The sequence below is a fragment of the Biomphalaria glabrata genome, chromosome 12 (genome assembly GCF_947242115.1).
Source record: "Biomphalaria glabrata chromosome 12, xgBioGlab47.1, whole genome shotgun sequence".
Taxonomy (NCBI): Eukaryota; Metazoa; Mollusca; class Gastropoda; family Planorbidae; genus Biomphalaria; species Biomphalaria glabrata.
The window spans coordinates 7,439,073-7,460,250 of NC_074722.1; positions in this window are offsets into that span (position 1 = coordinate 7,439,073).

Consider the following 21,178-nt stretch of genomic DNA (forward strand, 5'->3'; position numbering starts at 1 on the left):
ATTACTTTTTTTTTCTTTCTTTCTCTGTCGTTCTCTCTGTCATCCTTTGGTGCCTCTGTCACTCTCTGTTTTTTGCTTGTCTCTCTGTCTATCTCACTGTCTCTCTGTATCTGTGACTTTCTATCTTTGTCTTTCTCACTTCTTTTCTCTCTGTGCCTCTCTCTCTCTGCACTTCTCTCTATAGGTCTATCTATCTCTGTCTCTCTCTGCATTTCTCTCTATATCTATCTCTGTCTCTCTTTCTGCCTTTCTCTGCCTCTCTCTGTCTCTCTCGACCTCTCTCCGCCATTTTCTCTCTGCTTCTCTCTCTCTCCCTCTCGGCCAATCTCTCGTTCACTTATTGTCTTTCTGTTATTCAACGGTTCTGATATTTCTATTTTCTCTCTACCTCTACTGAACAACGTTCTCTTATTTTCTCTCTCTATCGCCAGTGAGTCGAACCAAAGTGTTGATGTACGTATCTCCAATCTCCAAAGGGAGGGAACTATTGAACTGCTAGCGTTCCACTCCCCTCCAGATGCCACTAACGATAAACGACCTTCAAAAAAACTCTTTTATTTGTCTTACCATGAACCCAGCTTAGAAGATTAAACCCAGTTTTTTTTTGTTTTGTGTTACTGTTATTCTGATGAGTTACTACAAAAAATTGATTCGAGTAAAAAAATATACTTGAAAAACAAACGCTGATGAGTTTCAAATCCTGTGTTTTTTTTAAACCTGTTTTCTTGGGTTTTCCTAAATCGATATGTCTTGTTGTCGTTGTCTGTTGATGCTCTGATACGGGCTTGTATTTGTTGGTGTGACTTTTGGTTCCAGAAACTTGGGGTCTGTTTTTGGCACAACGAGTCTGCGATGTGTGATTGTTAACATCTGTTGATATTTAGAATCCATGTTTTACTATTCCTGAGACGTTACACTGGATTGAAAGATCTTGGTTAGGACACAGGTATCGTTACCAGTGACTTATCACCAACATATTGAACAAGCTAATTCAATAAGGTAAAAAAAAAACACAATAAAAAACAGCTTTATTGATTTACTTCAAGTAAAAGTTTTCCACTTCTGGAGCTAGATCCACCGGTGGAAGCGCTCCCAAAATATAATCTAAAGCTAAGACTGAGACTAGTAAAGTAAAGTAAAGTTCCCCTTTCAGACCTTGTGGTCTATAGGGCATATGTGTGAGGTCATCTGATTCTGTGGCCTACGGTTTACGAGGGTGTCATGTGGTCAGCACAACGACCAACCGCCTTTACTTTTCCCCAACTAATGTCAGGCACCCATTAGAGCTGGGTGGACTCAGAGGCGCCCAAGGATGCCGAAATTAAAAATTAAAGTCTTCACCAGGATTTGAACCAGGGACCCCTCAGTTCAGAAGCCAAGCGCTTTACCGCTCGACCACCGCGCCTCCAAGACTGAGACAAAGACTGCTTTATTGATCCGTATGGAAATTTGTGATTACAAGGACTCTTTTCTCATATAAAGACAACACAACAGAAACATACACATAAATAGAACAGACACAACATAAAGAGTACATTCAGTATTATATTATATTATTATATTACATTAATATATTACTAGTTTAGTAGTTGTTGCTACTTATCTACTAACTTTAATCAGGCATTCTTAGTGCCAATATTCTGTTTTTTCAGTATTCCTCTTTTCCAGTATTATATTAAGGAGCTTTCGGCTCTGACCTTTACTCCATCTGACATTACTGTTCGTCGGTAACATTATGCTGTGTATGATAATTGGGAGCTGAGTCTCAGCTGAATATCTGTCATCAGTTTCCCGACATTGGAACACGAAGAAAAACCTAAAAACTACATTTAAAAAAAACAACAAAATCTTATACGAAGTGTTAGTGTATCAGTTAGTCTGGATCGGTCATGTATATTTGTGATAGATCTAGACCAGAGGTCGGCAACCTGCGGCTCGAGAGCCACATGCGGCTCTTTGGATGTTAAGCTGAGGCTCTTTAGTTCCATGCGCAAATATTATTTAATTTATTGAAAAAAAACTTTTAAAAATTGTTCTGATTCGATTCTAAAACTCAGCCACTTGTACTCGCTTTTCAGCGCACCACTCTCCATGTCTTGAAATGTAACATATTTGCAGGTGGAAGATATTCAATTGTCTTCTGCCTTATCACTTGATATGGATGAGTCTTACGACATAAAAGACACGGCACAAGTTGGCCTTTTTGTCTCAGGTATATGTCTTCCCAAGTTTCAAAAGATGAACTTCTAGGATTGCTTACGCTCTCGTGACAAACTTAAGGAAAAGATAGAGCTAATGTCGTGCGAAAATACATTGAAGACAATAAAATCGATATAAATAAATCGTTTCAGTAGCAACTGATGGAGCCAGAAGTTTGACAAGGAAAAAATATAGGGGCAACTACAATTCTTTGGCGCAAAATTAAACCATTAAATTTTTACGTATCACTACATAATATACCAAGAAGCGCTTTGTGTCCAAACATTTGCGGACGAAATAGTTGAGGTCATGAATTTGTTAATCAAGATTTCTAACAGCATCTTGTTAAAAGCGCTCTACCATCGTCAGTTTAAAGAATTCTTAACGAAATGTTCGGAAGTTAAAAAAAATCTTGTGGCTCTTTAAGTTGAAGTTTTGTAAATAGTAATTTTTGGCTCTTCCGACTCAAAAGGTTGCCGACCCCTGGGATAGACCAACAACAATGAATCTGAGCGATTAATAATAATTTTACCAATTATTTTTGTTTAGTGCTATTTCATGCTTTTAGCTTTCTCAATACGCTAAGATTCTATCACTTATCTGGACCAGTTTGAAAAATTGGGGGGGGGAGAAAGGGATAGGTGGGTTAATTTGACCGTAACTGGTTTTTAAAAGCATTTGCAAAAGAAAGCAAAAAAAAAATAAATACAATTTTTTAAAAAGAAGAACGACCTGAATTTGAACTCGTGGGTCACGCCTCCTCAGACCAACGTGCTAACCACTCTGTTAGTGAGGTACTTATGATTATATATTTTTTTGTTTCAGTATAGAGCAGCAACCTATGAAGGGGACTAATTCAACTTTTACATCACTTCATTCAAATACAATTTCTTTCCCTTGTTCGAGATTCGAAACAAAATAATTTATTACCATTACTTACTTAACTAATAGGTTATTTTTATTGATACTTGTGTTGTCAGATAAAAAGAAATAATTGTGCAAAATTTCGGCTTGATCCAAGATTGCGTGCCGGAGAAATAAGTGTACATACTTTTACCAGACATGCAGACAGACAGATAGACAGACAGAAAAACAGGCAGAGCTGATTTAGGCTTTGTAAAAAGTTGCGACTTTGAAGGGTTGATAATGTCACAATATGTCTGGTTTATGTCAGGCTGACACTTGTACTCATCCTTATGGCTATCGCGTGAGTTCAATTAGAGGTCAGGGAAATAGCTGGTCTCTTTATGACAGACATCTTTTTTATCGCAAGAAATTTGAATCCGGAACTTACACACACACACACAGAGTAAAACCACACGCGCGCCCACATGCGCTTTTTTAAGTGAACACATGAATGCCGCTCAAAGTAAAAAATATAGTTGCGGAGTTGGCAAAAGAAACAAACACTCGTTATTATGTACGAATAGTTTATATAGTCATGTGTTCAAAGGGTGTTAATACAGTCATGTGTTTAAAGGGTGGTAATACAGCCATGTGTTCAAAGGGTGGTAATACAGCCATGTGTTCAAAGGGTGGTAATACAGTCATGTGTTCAAAGGGTGGTAATACAGTCATGTGTTCAAAGGGTGGTAATACAGTCATGTGTTCAAAGGGTGGTAATACAGTCATGTGTTCAAAGGGTGGTAATACAGTCATGTGTTCAAAGGGTGGTAATACAGTCATGTGTTCAAAGGGTGGTAATACATTCATGTGTTCAAAGGGTGTTAATACAGTAAGGTGTTCAAATGGTGTTAATACAGTCATGTGTTCAAAGGGTGGTAATACAGTCATGTGTTCAAAGGGTGGTAATACAGTCATGTGTTCAAAGGGTGGTAATACAGTCATGTGTTCAAAGGGTGTTAATACAGTCATGTGTTCAAAGGGTGTTAATACAGTCATATGTTCAAAGGGTTGTAATACATTCATGTGTTCAAAGGGTGGTAATACAGTCATGTGTTGAAAGGGTGGCAATACAGTCATGTGTTCAAAGGGTTGTAATACAGTTATGTGTTCAAAGGGTGGTAATACAGTTATGTGTTCAAAGGGTGGTAATACAGTTATGGTTTCAAAGGGTGGCAATACAGTCATGTGTTCAAAGGGTGGTAATACAGTCATGTGTTCAAAGGGTGGTAATACAGTCATGTGTTCAAAGGGTGGTAATACAGTCATGTTTTGAAAGGGTGGTAATACAGTTATGTGTTCAAAGGGTGGTAATACAGTCATGTGTTCAAAGGGTAGTAATACGGTTATGTGTTCAAAGGGTGTCCTGTTATGTGTTAAATGGTTAGGCTATAGTTACAGTCCTGTTCAAGTTCATTCATGGGCTGTTTTAATGCAGTCGTGTGTTAAATGGACATCTATGCTGCCATGTGTTAAACGGGGTGTCTATACGGTCATGTGTTTTGTGATCAATGACATTTGATATTGTCTTTTTAAGAAATATTATATATATATATATATATATATATATATATATATATATATATTAACAGATATTTTTAACATCTGTATTGTAAATAACGCAGAGAATTGACTAAATCTAGATATTGTAAGCTTTTAAAAATGTTTTACCTAGGTGACTTAGATTGCAAAGATTTTGTTAATATTTATATCTGCTATATGGGTAGCCGATTCCCATTTTTAGCACCGTAACACTTGGCAGAGCGTCTCTACTTCACTAATATATTAAGATGTGTGACTTTTCTTAAGAGAGTGCGTAAGCACTAACGACTCAACAGGTAAAAACAGGCAAACACGCAAAAGAGTTCAGTTCAATAGGTTCATGGCCTTTTTATAGTGGCGTACATTATTTTTATATCTTTTTTTAATCTCAGGTGATAAATTGTGTATAACGAAGTCACAATTCTGCTGTATTTCTTTGGTAATCGAGGTGTGGGGATTGTCAGCCCTGGGACTTCACTTTTGTGCCCTGGGAGTTGTCGGTGGTGTTTAGAAATTGTTACTATAAATGACACATTTTATGAAAGGGCAATTCCACTATACTATTGCTGTGTGGGGCCACACTATAACACGACTGAAGTTACTAAAAACATCTTGACTCATCAGCCACGTCTTCGCCATTCCCCTATCTGTGATAGTGAAATAGTTTCCTGAACCATGAACAAATGTCTGCAGAAGTTGCACTTTACCAGGTTTCTGTGTTATTGCTTTGTCTTGTTCTAGGTTTTTTTATTGTGTGCTTGCACTTTACCTTACTAGTGTTTTGTTTCTTCTGGTGTTTTGTGAACCAAGTGTCTGGGTTGTTTTGTTTTTAAGTTGAAAAAGTCTGAACAGTTTTTATTACTATTTACTACATTGGTGGTAAGTGCTTCACCCTGTGATGGTATTGAGTTCAAACCCAACCTGCTGCCATCCTCTAGCGTACATCACGATGTTTGACTTAGAACGTAATACATCATCTAGCGTACATCACGATATTTGACTTAGAACGTAATACATCCTCTAGTGTACATCACGATGTTTGACTTAGAACGTAATACATCCTCTAGTGTACATCACGATGTTTGACTTAGAACGTAATACATCCTCTAGTGTACATCACGATGTTTGACTTAGAACGTGATACATCCTCTAGTGTACATCACGATGTTTGACTTAGAACGTCATAATCTTTATTTCTAAAAAAATAAAATCCTAAACTTAAAAAAAAAATTATAATCAACATTTTCATTTATTTGTTTGTATTGCGTCTTATTAACTCTGGCATTGAGACACGTGGGAGACAGGCGATCAACTTTGTTAGAAAACAGATCAATCTGAGCAAGTCTAATTATTGGCTAATCTAAAATCCTTGAGAAAAAAATAAATACGAACAGTAAACAAGCAAGACTTTCTAAAATAACACAAAGCTGATCTAAGGGGAAGTGCTCCATATTTATAATAATGCAGTAATGTAGCATTTATTTCCATTTTTTTTATATCAAACAAAATAATTAGCTACCAGTAATTATTTGACTGGTTAAATTTTTTGAAGGATTTATTTCACAATAAATATTTAGGGATAGTCTCAACTTGATCCAAGAATCGGTTTGGGAAAATAACGTGTACAGTACACTATCTAAAGGGACAAAACTCAACATATTTAGTAAAACTGCATATTTAAGGATTAATTTCTACTTCTTCTATCAAAGAAAATAATAAATTACCGGTAATTAAGTGACTAATTAATTAATTAAAAAAAATTGATTCATGTTTTGTTAGGTACAATAAATAGTTGTGTAAAATTTCAGCTTGATCTGAGATAGGGTGTGGGAGAAATAACGTGTACAAACTTTTTACTAGACAGCTATGAAGTATGAAACCAGAACATTAAAACGCTGGGCATCCCGACAAGTGGTCGCCCTTCCGAGGCTCAGGAGCGGAGTCAAAATGTTCACAACTTCTTTGTTGTCCAACCCAATGGAAAACCACCAGAGGAAATTAAGGGGGGGAATGTCGGACTCGATGGTTCAAGGTCGTGGTCAGCAGTTATTTCTTAGGTTTGGTCAGTTAGTATACGCGTTCGTATGTTGACAGCCTGCTTAAGATGTAAATCTGTATATCAATTGTTACAATAGAGAACTAAATTTATAGATAATTCATATAGATCAGTGATGCCCAACCCAATTCGACCTGCGGGCCATTTTCATTTCCAACACACGTGTCGCGGGCCACATGACCGAAAAGGTTCCAAAACGAAATGAAAGCAGCCTGAAACTATTTGATTAGGAACTTACATTAATTAATGAGACATTGGAAGTTTATCTTTTTTTTTTACGCGTCGGAAAGTGGTTTCATTTCTCTATTTAAAACGTGAGAAACATTGTAGCTAGCTTTACCACCGACGTATTTTTTATTATTACTATTTTTTTTTTTTGTAAATATTCTCACAAGGTCTGAAAAGGGAACTTTACTTTTTTTTACTTAATATTCTCATCAATCCTCTAATCTCTATGCGTAGTTTAACAATCTTTTATTTGCGACTCAAGTCAAGAATGCCGTCATATTTGTTTTCTAAGGCCTTTATATATGTTTTTTTTTTAAACAACCAGACTTTCTTTACAAATTAAAAATGTTAACTTATTATCATGTTCCACAAAAAATAATGATCCGTTCACTTCTTCTGGTAGTTTCTACATTCAGAGTCCCATTACAGAAACGCACCAGTGTTAAAGGTTAATAGTGAGGGCCCTAAAGTAGGAAAAGATGCATTTTCAACCCCTTTTTTTATGAAAAGGGGAGGGGTTCTATACTTTGTTTTGACGTTTCGGCGGGCCGGATAGAACCACGTCGCGGGCCGGATGTGGCCCGCGGGCCGTAATTTGGGCATCACTGATATAGATGAACCCTCTGCTTTTACACTTGTCACAGTCTGTTTATCACCTTCACCTATCCCTGTAGGACCGTTGGGGCACCACACAACATGGGCGTAGCCAGGGGGGGGGGGGTTCCTTGGGGTTTAAACCCCCCCCCCCCCGAAATGAAATCTCCCCCCTTGCTTTCATTTTGTTTATTTTAGGTGAGATTTTAATACTAAATCATCACTTACCACAGCACAGCCGAGGCAGTTTTGAGTTAAAAACCCTCTACCAGGTAGTTTTGAGTTTATATCCCGCTACCGGGGGGTTTTGAGATTTTAAAAACCCCTATCAGGGGGTTTTGAGATACAAATCCCTCTACCAGGGGGCTTTAAGTTTAAAACCCCCTACAAGGGGTTTTAAATTTTAAACCCCCTACCAGAGGTTTTTGCAGTTAAATCCTCCTCTTCTATAAAACAAAACAAAAGAAATGCAAACAACAATCCCCAAATTCCAACAGCACAGTTAAGGAAGATTTTGATTTTAAAACCCCATCCAACATTTACGATAACCCCATCTTCAATATAAAAAAAGAAATTACACACTCAAAATTCTATAAGCGTAGCCAAAGGGGTTTTGAGTTTAACCCCCCCCCCCCTTCCAGTTGCGGTTTGAAGCTAAAAAGTACCTCTTCAATATAAAAAAAAGCAAATTACACACTATAAAATCCATGAGCGTAGCCAAAGGGGTTTTGAGTTTAAGTCCCCCTCCTCCAGACGGCTTTTTGTTTAAAGTTTAAAACCCCTCCAGATGGTTTTGAGTTTAAAATTCCCCTACAGAGCGTTTAGAGTTGAAAACCTCTCTCTTCAATATTATTTTAAAGCAAACTACAGTCACCAAATTCTATGATCGTAGCTAAATGGGGTTTTGAATTAAAAACAAAACAAAAAAAAACCCAGAGATTTTTTAGTTTAAAACCCCTCAACAGATGATTTGACGAAAAAACTTTCCTTTTCGATGTAAAATCTAAAGCGAAATACAGGCATGTAATTCCAAGAGCGTAGTCAAGAAAGGTTACAAATTTCTACCAGTGGCTTGGGCTCCATTAATTAAGTGTGAATAATCATTAAATGTGTCTCAACAAAGATGGCTAAGACAGATTTTAGGAGTCAGTCATAGAGATCGGGTCTAAATCAAAGAAATCATATGCCGAACTGGGAGTCGAATCCTTAGTAAGGTTGTGACAGAGCGTCGCATGAGGTTTTGCGGGACATGTTTTCCGACAAAATGAATTACGCAAAATAAGAGTTGCGGAAACAGCTTGCCGGAAAATGCGCCGAACGGCGCGAGAGGGTTTAAGTCAGTAAGAATAGCACATTAGGTTTTTGAAATAAAACTTTTTAATAGCAAGATAATGCACTGTAGATACCTCAGAATATGCATTTTGTTGGCTTTCAATACCAGAAATAGTGCTCGGCGGCGGGGCTTCGCCCCGCGCTGGGGAAGCGCTGCTAACTCCCCCAGACCCCCTAGCAAGGGCGGGGAGTCTACAATAAACAATAAACGTCTTCCGAAAGGGTCAGAATGTTATAAAGATTAATTATGTACACACACACACACACACACACATAGATATATTTTTTTTATTTTTTTTCGCGGGGGGGGGGGGGGTCGGGGGGGGGAAATCCCCCCCCCCAAAACCCTCCCCGAAAAAAAATCCTGGCTACGCCCATGCCATACAAGATAAGTTTATATCTCTCTTTTTCCTTGAATAGAATCTTTTTATCAATGGCAGCCCGTTCATTAATTTATGCTGTTTAACCATCGCGTTCTCTGTCTGCCTCTTCTTTTTCCTGGTACTGTTCCCTAAAGGAAGGTCTTTGCAAAAGGTCTTTGCGAGCCCTAAGGGCCTTTTCTATGACCATATTGTTTAAGTGTACGTTTTTGTTTTAACAGTAGTGAGCAGTTCATCGTGGGGTCCTATAGGTGTATTAATACAGGATGAACTACATAACGATACACCAGCTAGCCAACACATTATCAAATTTGACAACAATGTTTTTAAAATTTAGTCTTTTGATTCTATGAGTTCTTTCTTTTGTTTGTTTGGAGAGTTCATCAATATTTCTAATGTCCATGAAAACCCACCATTTCTTTTTTGCTCCTTCAAGTCTTAACTAATGCTTAACTTAGGAAAGAAGAAAAAAACTTTCCGGTAGGTCTATGGTCTCTAGATTTCCAGTGAGCAAAGTTCAGAGACTCCTTTTATAACTCATTTCAAAATACATTGAAACTCTATTTATGTTTTCACCTATTAACCTAAACGACCCGGTCCAGCACTGAGCCAGAAAGTTTGCCTTGAAAGTAGAAGTGTTTCCATCAACTAATACTTGAAGGCTAATTAGCGATGCTTAACGAGGAGAATACCAGATTTTTAGCAGGCCATCACTAGAAGGGTGAACCCCTCCACTGGCTGGGTGCAGCGGTGTGGCTACTTGTTTCGCCTTCTTGTAGAGAGTTGGGGGGGGGGGTCAAGGTAGCAAGGTTTGAATGAGAGCTGTGGAGATCAAAAGGCCAGACAGGGTTTGAACTGTGACCCAATCAACGATGAGTGCACGCAGGCTTCAAGAGCCAGGCCCTCGTGAGCCAGGTGTGAGACAGCCGCATGGCCTTGAGCCAAAGTAATGATGACCTCGCTTGTAGTCTTGGTCAGCTAGGTCAAAGAAATGTAAGATCGATGAGGTCAGAGTTATTATCATGAACATTTTAAACAGTCTTAGAGTTAAGCAAGGTGAAAGTATAAATAGTTTGATCCATCTCATATTTTTCTCTGTAGCTATTTTATCAGCCATTTTCAGTCTATCACAACGAAGTAACAGTTAAGAAGTAACATATATCCCAGAATCCCATTCAGACCCATTCCAGTTGTTATGGAGTGTTTGTGTGTGTGTGTGTGTGTGTGTGTGTGTGGAAAGAGTGTATAATGGAGTGAGGTCACCTACGATTGAGGAGTTCGATGAGCCTTAGATGCCATCTACAGAGCACCCAGGACTCAAAGCCAAGCCAGGTCTCAGAGCCAAGCCAGGTCTCAGAGCCAAACAAAAGTGTCATGAGAACCACTGCTTTATAAACATGGATATATGTATGGTAATATGTTCGTAGGCGAAGAGAGCTATTCCGCCATACTCTCCATTGGAGGCGAGAACAATCGCTTTGGTCCTAGCGAGACGATTTTTCTATTTCTCTAAACCAAGACGGATCCTAGGACTGTGCTGGCCAGATACGTGAAGTGGTCCTAGGACTGTGCTGGCCAGATATGTGAAGTGGTCCTAGGACTGTGCTGGCCAGATACGTGAAGTGGTCCTAGGACTGTGCTGGCCAGATACGTGAAGTGGTCCTAGGACTGTGCTGGCCAGATACGTGAAGTGGTCCTAGGACTGTGCTGGCCAGATACGTGAAGTGGTCCTAGGACTGTGCTGGCCAGATACGTGAAGTGGTCCTAGGACTGTGCTGGCCAGATACGTGAAGTGGTCCTAGGACTGTGCTGGCCAGATACGTGAAGTGGTCCTAGGACTGTGCTGGCCAGATACGTGAAGTGGTCCTAGGACTGTGCTGGCCAGATACGTGAAGTGGTCCTAGGACTGTGCTGGCCAGATACGTGAAGTGGTCCTAGGACTGTGCTGGCCAGATACGTGAAGTGGTCCTAGGACTGTGCTGGCCAGATACGTGAAGTGGTCCTAGGACTGTGCTGGCCAGATACGTGAAGTGGTCCTAGGACTGTGCTGGCCAGATACGTGAAGTGGTCCTAGGACTGTGCTGGCCAGATACGTGAAGTGGTCCTAGGACTGTGCTGGCCAGATACGTGAAGTGGTCCTAGGACTGTGCTGGCCAGATACGTGAAGTGGTCCTAGGACTGTGCTGGCCAGATACGTGAAGTGGTCCTAGGACTGTGCTGGCCAGATACGTGAAGTGGTCCTAGGACTGTGCTGGCCAGATACGTGAAGTGGTCCTAGGACTGTGCTGGCCAGATACGTGAAGTGGTCCTAGGACTGTGCTGGCCAGATACGTGAAGTGGTCCTAGGACTGTGCTGGCCAGATACGTGAAGTGGTCCTAGGACTGTGCTGGCCAGATACGTGAAGTGGTCCTAGGACTGTGCTGGCCAGATACGTGAAGTGGTCCTAGGACTGTGCTGGCCAGATACGTGAAGTGGTCCTAGGACTGTGCTGGCCAGATACGTGAAGTGGTCCTAGGACTGTGCTGGCCAGATACGTGAAGTGGTCCTAGGACTGTGCTGGCCAGATACGTGAAGTGGTCCTAGGACTGTGCTGGCCAGATACGTGAAGTGGTCCTAGGACTGTGCTGGCCAGATACGTGAAGTGGTCCTAGGACTGTGCTGGCCAGATACGTGAAGTGGTCCTAGGACTGTGCTGGCCAGATACGTGAAGTGGTCCTAGGACTGTGCTGGCCAGATACGTGAAGTGGTCCTAGGACTGTGCTGGCCAGATACGTGAAGTGGTCCTAGGACTGTGCTGGCCAGATACGTGAAGTGGTCCTAGGACTGTGCTGGCCAGATACGTGAAGTGGTCCTAGGACTGTGCTGGCCAGATACGTGAAGTGGTCCTAGGACTGTGCTGGCCAGATACGTGAAGTGGTCCTAGGACTGTGCTGGCCAGATACGTGAAGTGGTCCTAGGACTGTGCTGGCCAGATACGTGAAGTGGTCCTAGGACTGTGCTGGCCAGATACGTGAAGTGGTCCTAGGACTGTGCTGGCCAGATACGTGAAGTGGTCCTAGGACTGTGCTGGCCAGATACGTGAAGTGGTCCTAGGACTGTGCTGGCCAGATACGTGAAGTGGTCCTAGGACTGTGCTGGCCAGATACGTGAAGTGGTCCTAGGACTGTGCTGGCCAGATACGTGAAGTGGTCCTAGGACTGTGCTGGCCAGATACGTGAAGTGGTCCTAGGACTGTGCTGGCCAGATACGTGAAGTGGTCCTAGGACTGTGCTGGCCAGATACGTGAAGTGGTCCTAGGACTGTGCTGGCCAGATACGTGAAGTGGTCCTAGGACTGTGCTGGCCAGATACGTGAAGTGGTCCTAGGACTGTGCTGGCCAGATACGTGAAGTGGTCCTAGGACTGTGCTGACCAGATACGTGAAGTGGTCCTAGGACTGTGCTGGCCAGATACGTGAAGTGGTCCTAGGACTGTGCTGGCCAGATACGTGAAGTGGTCCTAGGACTGTGCTGGCCAGATACGTGAAGTGGTCCTAGGACTGTGCTGGCCAGATACGTGAAGTGGTCCTAGGACTGTGCTTACCAGATACGTGAAGTGGTCCTAGGACTGTGCTGGCCAGATACGTGAAGTGGTCCTAGGACTGTGCTGGCCAGATACGTGAAGTGGTCCTAGGACTGTGCTGGCCAGATACGTGAAGTGGTCCTAGGACTGTGCTGACCAGATACGTGAAGTGGTCCTAGGACTGTGCTGACCAGATACGTGAAGTGGTCCTAGGACTGTGCTGGCCAGATACGTGAAGTGGTCCTAGGACTGTGCTGGCCAGATACGTGAAGTGGTCCTAGGACTGTGCTGGCCAGATACGTGAAGTGGTCCTAGGACTGTGCTGGCCAGATACGTGAAGTGGTCCTAGGACTGTGCTGGCCAGATACGTGAAGTGGTCCTAGGACTGTGCTGGCCAGATACGTGAAGTGGTCCTAGGACTGTGCTGGCCAGATACGTGAAGTGGTCCTAGGACTGTGCTGGCCAGATACGTGAAGTGGTCCTAGGACTGTGCTGGCCAGATACGTGAAGTGGTCCTAGGACTGTGCTGGCCAGATACGTGAAGTGGTCCTAGGACTGTGCTGGCCAGATACGTGAAGTGGTCCTAGGACTGTGCTGACCAGATACGTGAAGTGGTCCTAGGACTGTGCTGGCCAGATACGTGAAGTGGTCCTAGGACTGTGCTGGCCAGATACGTGAAGTGGTCCTAGGACTGTGCTGGCCAGATACGTGAAGTGGTCCTAGGACTGTGCTGGCCAGATACGTGAAGTGGTCCTAGGACTGTGCTGGCCAGATACGTGAAGTGGTCCTAGGACTGTGCTGGCCAGATACGTGAAGTGGTCCTAGGACTGTGCTGGCCAGATACGTGAAGTGGTCCTAGGACTGTGCTGGCCAGATACGTGAAGTGGTCCTAGGACTGTGCTGGCCAGATACGTGAAGTGGTCCTAGGACTGTGCTGGCCAGATACGTGAAGTGGTCCTAGGACTGTGCTGGCCAGATACGTGAAGTGGTCCTAGGACTGTGCTGGCCAGATACGTGAAGTGGTCCTAGGACTGTGCTGGCCAGATACGTGAAGTGGTCCTAGGACTGTGCTGGCCAGTTACGTGAAGTGGTCCTAGGACTGTGCTGGCCAGATACGTGAAGTGGTCCTAGGACTGTGCTGGCCAGATACGTGAAGTGGTCCTAGGACTGTGCTGGCCAGATACGTGAAGTGGTCCTAGGACTGTGCTGGCCAGATACGTGAAGTGGTCCTAGGACTGTGCTGGCCAGATACGTGAAGTGGTCCTAGGACTGTGCTGGCCAGATACGTGAAGTGGTCCTAGGACTGTGCTGGCCAGATACGTGAAGTGGTCCTAGGACTGTGCTGGCCAGATACGTGAAGTGGTCCTAGGACTGTGCGGGCCAGATACGTGAAGTGGTCCTAGGACTGTGCTGGCCAGATACGTGAAGTGGTCCTAGGACTGTGCTGGCCAGATACGTGAAGTGGTCCTAGGACTGTGCTGGCCAGATACGTGAAGTGGTCCTAGGACTGTGCTGGCCAGATACGTGAAGTGGTCCTAGGACTGTGCTGGCCAGATACGTGAAGTGGTCCTAGGACTGTGCTGGCCAGATACGTGAAGTGGTCCTAGGACTGTGCTGGCCAGATACGTGAAGTGGTCCTAGGACTGTGCTGGCCAGATACGTGAAGTGGTCCTAGGACTGTGCTGGCCAGATACGTGAAGTGGTCCTAGGACTGTGCTGGCCAGATACGTGAAGTGGTCCTAGGACTGTGCGGGCCAGATACGTGAAGTGGTCGACAACATTGAGGAATGAACGATTCACATTGATTCCACAAAGAGGGCTAATCAACGCTTAAAAAAAGTTACTCTACATCACTCAGTCATTAAGTCCCACGCCATTATCAACAAAAAAGGTCCAAAAGGAATATTACTATGACCGCTTTCCCTAAATCACTAGTAGAGAAACCCCCACAAGTGGACAGACCGGTACCGGTTTCCAGATGTTAACTTTTCGTGAACCTAAGACTGAGGCCAAACAGCATTGCAGTGAGCTCATGATGAGTTTAGAGGACTAGATCTAATCTAAGATTAATTATCCTTTCCAGTATGTCTGGTCTGGAGATAATATTTTCCCCCAATGAAGTCCCGGGACAACAAATCTCCACCAGGAGTTCTGTTAGACTCACCACATACAGAAATGATAAAATATAGTATCTGTGAGTAATTTTTTTTTAAAAAATAGTCCCCAGTACAAATAAAGCTCCACGAGCTCTAAAACCTTGATTATAAATGTTGTACCATAGAGAATTTTTAAAAAAATTTTCTTTGCTATGTAACACCTCCATTGGGTCAAACCCTTACTTTAAAAAATAATAATAATAATAAAATAATTATTATTATTAAAAAGCAAAGACATACTACATAACTATTGAAACCATCCAGAGACTGAAAAATGTTACAAGAATTAGCATATCAACAAGAATAAAGGTAAATACACACCAATATTTACACACTAATACATGCATGACCGCACCCACATACCAAACATAGATATATCCACACAATCACCATAGATATATACACACAATTATCTTGTACCTGGACCAAAGGGCTACAAAACAAGGTGTCGAGGACTTCTGAGGGAGCAGTCCAACACATTAAGTGACTACCCAAGAACACATGCAAGTACATCCAACTACAAACCCGACATTTTATGTTATGTAAATAATTCCATTTAGTCAAATACAATTGCAATAGGAAATTCACTACTGTAATACTATAATATACATACATATATATATATGTCTCTTTTTTTTTTTTTAAAGGAAACCTCAGAATTTGCGCTATTCAGTTTTAGCTTTATCATCATAGGAATCCTTGGGCCTTAGGCCTCTTTCCTTTGCCTCTTTTTTGGGCTTTATGTGCCTCTTTTATGGGCCATCTTGATTCTTTTGTGGCCTTTTTTTTTTTTTTTATGTTTTTATTTGTAAGTTATCATAATTCACAAGTATTAAATCATAAACAATTGAAAAGTGATTAACCTAAAAATATAATAATAGTAATTGAAATATTATTTAATATCAAATACATACTACCTAACCAATGAACCCCCTAAAGACAGAAAAATGATACAAGTATCCTCTACTCCAGAACAATCAACACAATATCAGATATCCCTGACCCCCAACACCCTATTTCTGGAAAACTACATGAGCATTGTACAGTTAAATGAAAATCAAACTAGATAATTCTCTACCCTAAAGTCCATTATTTTTCTAAATGTTATCTTCAAGTGATTAGGATCAAACACCTTATTATTATGTAGACATTTGAGCCAGATAGCCCCAACAAGATTCCTGTATATGTCTCATTAAAATGTGAGATGCAAAGCCGCAAAACATCACAAAAGTTTAATTAGATCTGCTTACATGTTGTTTTTTTGTGGGATTTTTCTGGTAGTCATGAACATACATATGTTTACAATATGTTTACAATCTGTGCATAACAATTACTTTGGTAATGTATGAATTGTTTAAATGACTATAGCATCCTCAATGTAGAAAATGTCATCATTCAAAACAAATAAGAAAACAATATAGTTAAAAATTTCCTGATGAATTGAGTTTCTGTTTATTGTTTTTAATTTAAATATATTGCACAAATCTTAATTTCTTCTATTTATTGTTACTAATTAATAGTTTTACTGTGAATCAATGTTTAAAGCGGATGACAATAAAAATTTTTTGCAAAATAACAAGAATTTTATAACAAGCTTGTTGGAGACTTTGAGATTTTCTAATTCATAAGAAACAAGAAATATAAATACAAATTTAGACCAGTCTCTACTTTATGAAGCTGTTGGTAGTCTTGGACTTGATCAAGCGGCTTTGTTGAATCGGTTCGTCATTTAAAATACATTGGTCAGTATGGGGATGGTCAGTATGGGGATCGAACACACGATGCGGGGGAAGAAGAGGTAACCGTGCCTCATATTCTGTTTGACTTCCCCAGACTTGTTGATCTCCGTCTCGACAGGCCTGGGAAACCAAAAATTCTCGACCTGTATGGCGACATTTGTGCACTACTCAAGACAGCAGGGTTTCTGTCCAGGACTTTTGCAAGAGAGGATTTGAGCCTCTCAAGCACTCACTCAAATGGAGTTTGATGTTGATGATGATGATAATGATAATGATGATAATGAACACACGATATTCGCATTATTAGCCCAACAACTTCGTTGCCAGTTTCGGGAATCTACAGACCTTCAGTCCACTGACCTTTTTCTTTTTGAAAAGAGTGTATGAGTAAAGTAAATTTCGTAAACTCCCCTTTCAGACCGATCGATCTATAAGGCAGATGATGTAAAGGTCATCTGTTCCTGTGGCCAACGAGGGTGTCATGTGACCAGCATAACGACCAACCACCTTTTACTTTTTCCACAACTTAGGTACCCATTACAGCTGGGTGGACTCGGAGGCGCCTAAAGATGTTCACAAGGATTCGAACCCGGGACCTCCGGTTCGGATGCCAAGCGCTTAACCACTCAGCCACCGCCCCTTAGGCAGAATTTTCATTTAGAATCGGCTTGGTAATTATTGTGTTCCATGAGTTGTCGAACATCCTTCGAACGCCACTGGGTAATACGTAGCCCCTGAGACGAAGAAGATATAGGCAGAAAGGAAAGACGACTCCTCCAAGAGAACAGCGCGACCTTCTCAATTGAATCTTTCCGAGTTAAGTCGATCCCGATTGGTCGATGCGATCTAGTTGTTAGACAACTTGACAAGGGGACGCAATCGCATTCACTTCTGCATGACAAAGGGGCACAAGTGATGAGCTCTTTGTTCTATATTTAGCATCCTCCTGGTCGAACTGGTTTTATTTATTCTATAAAAAAAAAGTTCTCATTTTTTTTAATCGATATTTTTATTTGTTTTCTTTTAAGGATAAAGTCTAATTGAACAGACATTAGTTGGAGTTGAAAAAACAAATTGGGGGTGGCGTTGTATGTGTGTAGGCCTATAGTGATGGGAGAACATTTAGGAGAGACTTGATTGGTTTCTATTTATGGGTTTTCTTGGTTTTTACAAAGTCTATATCAACTCACTCCGTCCATCTGTCAATTTGTTAGAACTCTTGCAGACGTTATTTCTCCTACTGCCCATTCCCGGATCAAATTGAAAGTTGCACAATTATTCATTGTTAATGACAACACATGAGTCGGTTTTAAAAAAATCGAACAATTGGTTAATTAAGTTAGTGCTAATTAATTTTTGGTTTCATTTAGAGAAAGGGAGATAACTCTTGTAACATTAAGAGATGTTGCATAAATTGTGTACTTCTTAACTTAAATAAGCTTTGTATGTATTTTTTTTAAATTAATTTATATATATTATTTGTTTCCTTTCTTTCTTGTTTTGATAGATTTCTGTACAGAATTATCGTATTTTCCATTTCCAGTTATCATAAATTTCATTCACCCATTGTAGACTTTACGATTTGTAGCAAAAGTTTTCATTCTTTCGAGAAACTTAGATCACTTGTAAAAGGTCTACACTGAATGCTGCTTGGTGCCTTTGTAGTAAAGAATATGCGGGATCAGAAGTATTGACAAATAATTGGTTTAAAAAGGGTTAGGCCATGTTGAGCCGAGATGTAGCAATGGTTTCAAAACGTCATTCAAACTTGTCAGACGAGGCAGGACGCATACTGTTTTTGCTACAACAGCATTGATTTAAATTTGTTATTTATTTTAAAAGATTTGTTAATAAATATATTATTTGCTTTTATTTGAATTTATACTTTTTTCCCCCTTTTAAAATGAACCTTATTATTTTTATTACATATCATTAAGGTTTATAACACAGACCTATATAAGCGGTTTATAAGTGAATAAGTGGATATTCTTTTGACTAAAAAGTTCTAAATAATGGTACAAAAATTCATATTCTGACCTATGTGATAGTGGGAGCGCGGTGGCTGAGTGGTTAAGCGCTCAGCTTCCCAACCTGGGGTACTGGGTTCGAATCTCTGTGAAGACTGGGATTTTGAATTTCGGGACTTTTACGGAGCCCCTGAGTCCACCCAACTCTAATGGGTACCTGACTTGAGTTGGGGAAAGTAAAGGCGGTTGGTCGTTGTGCTGGCCACATAACACCCTGCTTGTTAACCGTTGGCCATAGAAACAGATGACCTTAACATCCTCTTCCCCATAGATCGCAAGGTCTGAAAGGAGAACTTTACTTTTTTATGTGATAGCATATGGGACATTTTCTTGTTGTTATTACGTTGTTTGAATGTTATACGCACTCTTATAAAGCCATAATGACGAAATGAATATTAAAACACTGAATTCAAACATCTGCTGCATAATCTTCCTTGCAGCTATACCCAAATATGGTAAAGGCTTCGACAGTCAACCTTGAGGAATAGACAGGAACCGGCAACCCTTGGGCAGCTTACGTCAATAAATGTTACACCCTGGCAGAGCCTGTGATAACACGAAACCAAATCCTATGGCGAACTGGGAGTCGACCACTTAGTGAGGTTGTGACAGAGCGTCGCATGAGGTTTGCGGGACTTGTTCTCTGACAAAATGAATGACGTATACCAAGAGTTGCGATGACACGGAGGTGATTACGAGGAAAGCGCAAACAGAGATTGTATTTGTATAACTTGGCGCCAAGCTTTCTTGGCACAAAACTGTCTCACTACATACCCATCCTTAGGACAGAACTGCTGTGTGGGGTGATATCGCTCCAACCAAAGGTAATGCCCAGACATTTATCACATTTCTATGACATGACACATAGTATTACACAGTCGAAGGATCTATCTATCTATCTATCTATCTATCTATCTATCTATCTATCTATCTATCTATCTATCTATCTATCTATCTATCTATCTATCTCACAGACAAACAGACAGACAGACAGTCAGGCAGACAGACAGACAGATAGGCAGGCAGGCAGACAGACAGACAGACAGACAGACAGAGTTGATATAAGCTTTGTAAAAAGAACAAAGAAGTAACAAACTCAAACTAAAACGAATAAAATGATCAAAAGTTTCATTACAATTCAAACTACAGACACTACAAAAAAACAACAAAGAAACAAAGATAACTGAAAACAAAGAAGGAAAGATCAAAGCATTATAAAAAAATGAACAAAGAAAAAGTAAACAACAAGAAAATGGCTGAAAAAAAAAATGAAAAAGAAAAAAAAAATCTAATGCTACTTTCTCTGGTGGCCTATCATTTTCTGATATCTCGCCAGCCATTTTGACGAAATTTTTTATTACCTTCCGGAAACACTGGAATCAAAGGGGCATAACCATCTTCTTCTCTCCCTGGGTGTTTCGCTTTGAATAATGAGCTGGTCCAGCTCAATTGATGACCCACTTAGATCAAGTTTTAAAAAAAAAAATCAATTCTCTATTCATGCTAGCTGAACTGAAGACAGATCCATGCCCGAACGGAAGTTTTTTTGTTTTTGTTTGTTCAGTGTCCATCTTTCCTTTCTTCCATTCTTTTCTTCTAGTTCTTTCATCGCCATGTGTCCGTATGAACTCTGCTGACCCACAGATGACCCACGAATGACCTCACTATTGGAAGCATGATTATTGAACCAGATCGATGCATTTAGGTCAAATTAAACAATACACTAACAATACGAATGCCTTTTTTTTTTTCCAAAATTTCATGTGCTCAGCAATAAGAAACTTTTCTAAAACACGTGACCATGAATGATTGACTAGTCTCCCCTTATTGCCAGACATTTATGTAACTTGTACTAAAATAATGATGCCCTGTACTTTAAGGGTAGGCTACATTTTTAAAAGTACGCTTTAAAGACAAGAGTTATGTCCCGTCTAAGAGCAGAAGAACCTCCCATATCTAAATCTAAAAAAAAAATTAGCTGAATAAAAACAAAGGGAAGTAACCAAAGTGAAGTGTACTATTTGTTTTTAATGTCTGGATGTGATACACATGTGTGTTGTTTTATAATTTTATTTAATAATATGTTTTACATAAATAAAGTTTGATAAAAATAAAGTAGATTAAGTGTGAATATTTATAATTGTCCTGGAGACAATTTTATTTTGGTGTATTCTGTGTACAAAATAAGTGAGTATTAATAAACAAAGACGCTAAGCTCAGAGCCGGTCGTAACATTTGCGGGGCCCTATGCGAAACGGATTGCGCGGGGCCTAGTCTGATAAGTTTACATTTAAGATTTTGCAATCAGATAATACATTCGTTTTGCAATCAATTTTTATTAAATTATGCTAACATAGCCTGGTTTTTTATATATTTTTTTCAGGAGATTTTTTTGTTTTCTGGATATTTTTATAATATCAAGAGATTTCCAGCACTTTTTCGTATATTTTGCAAGTTCAGT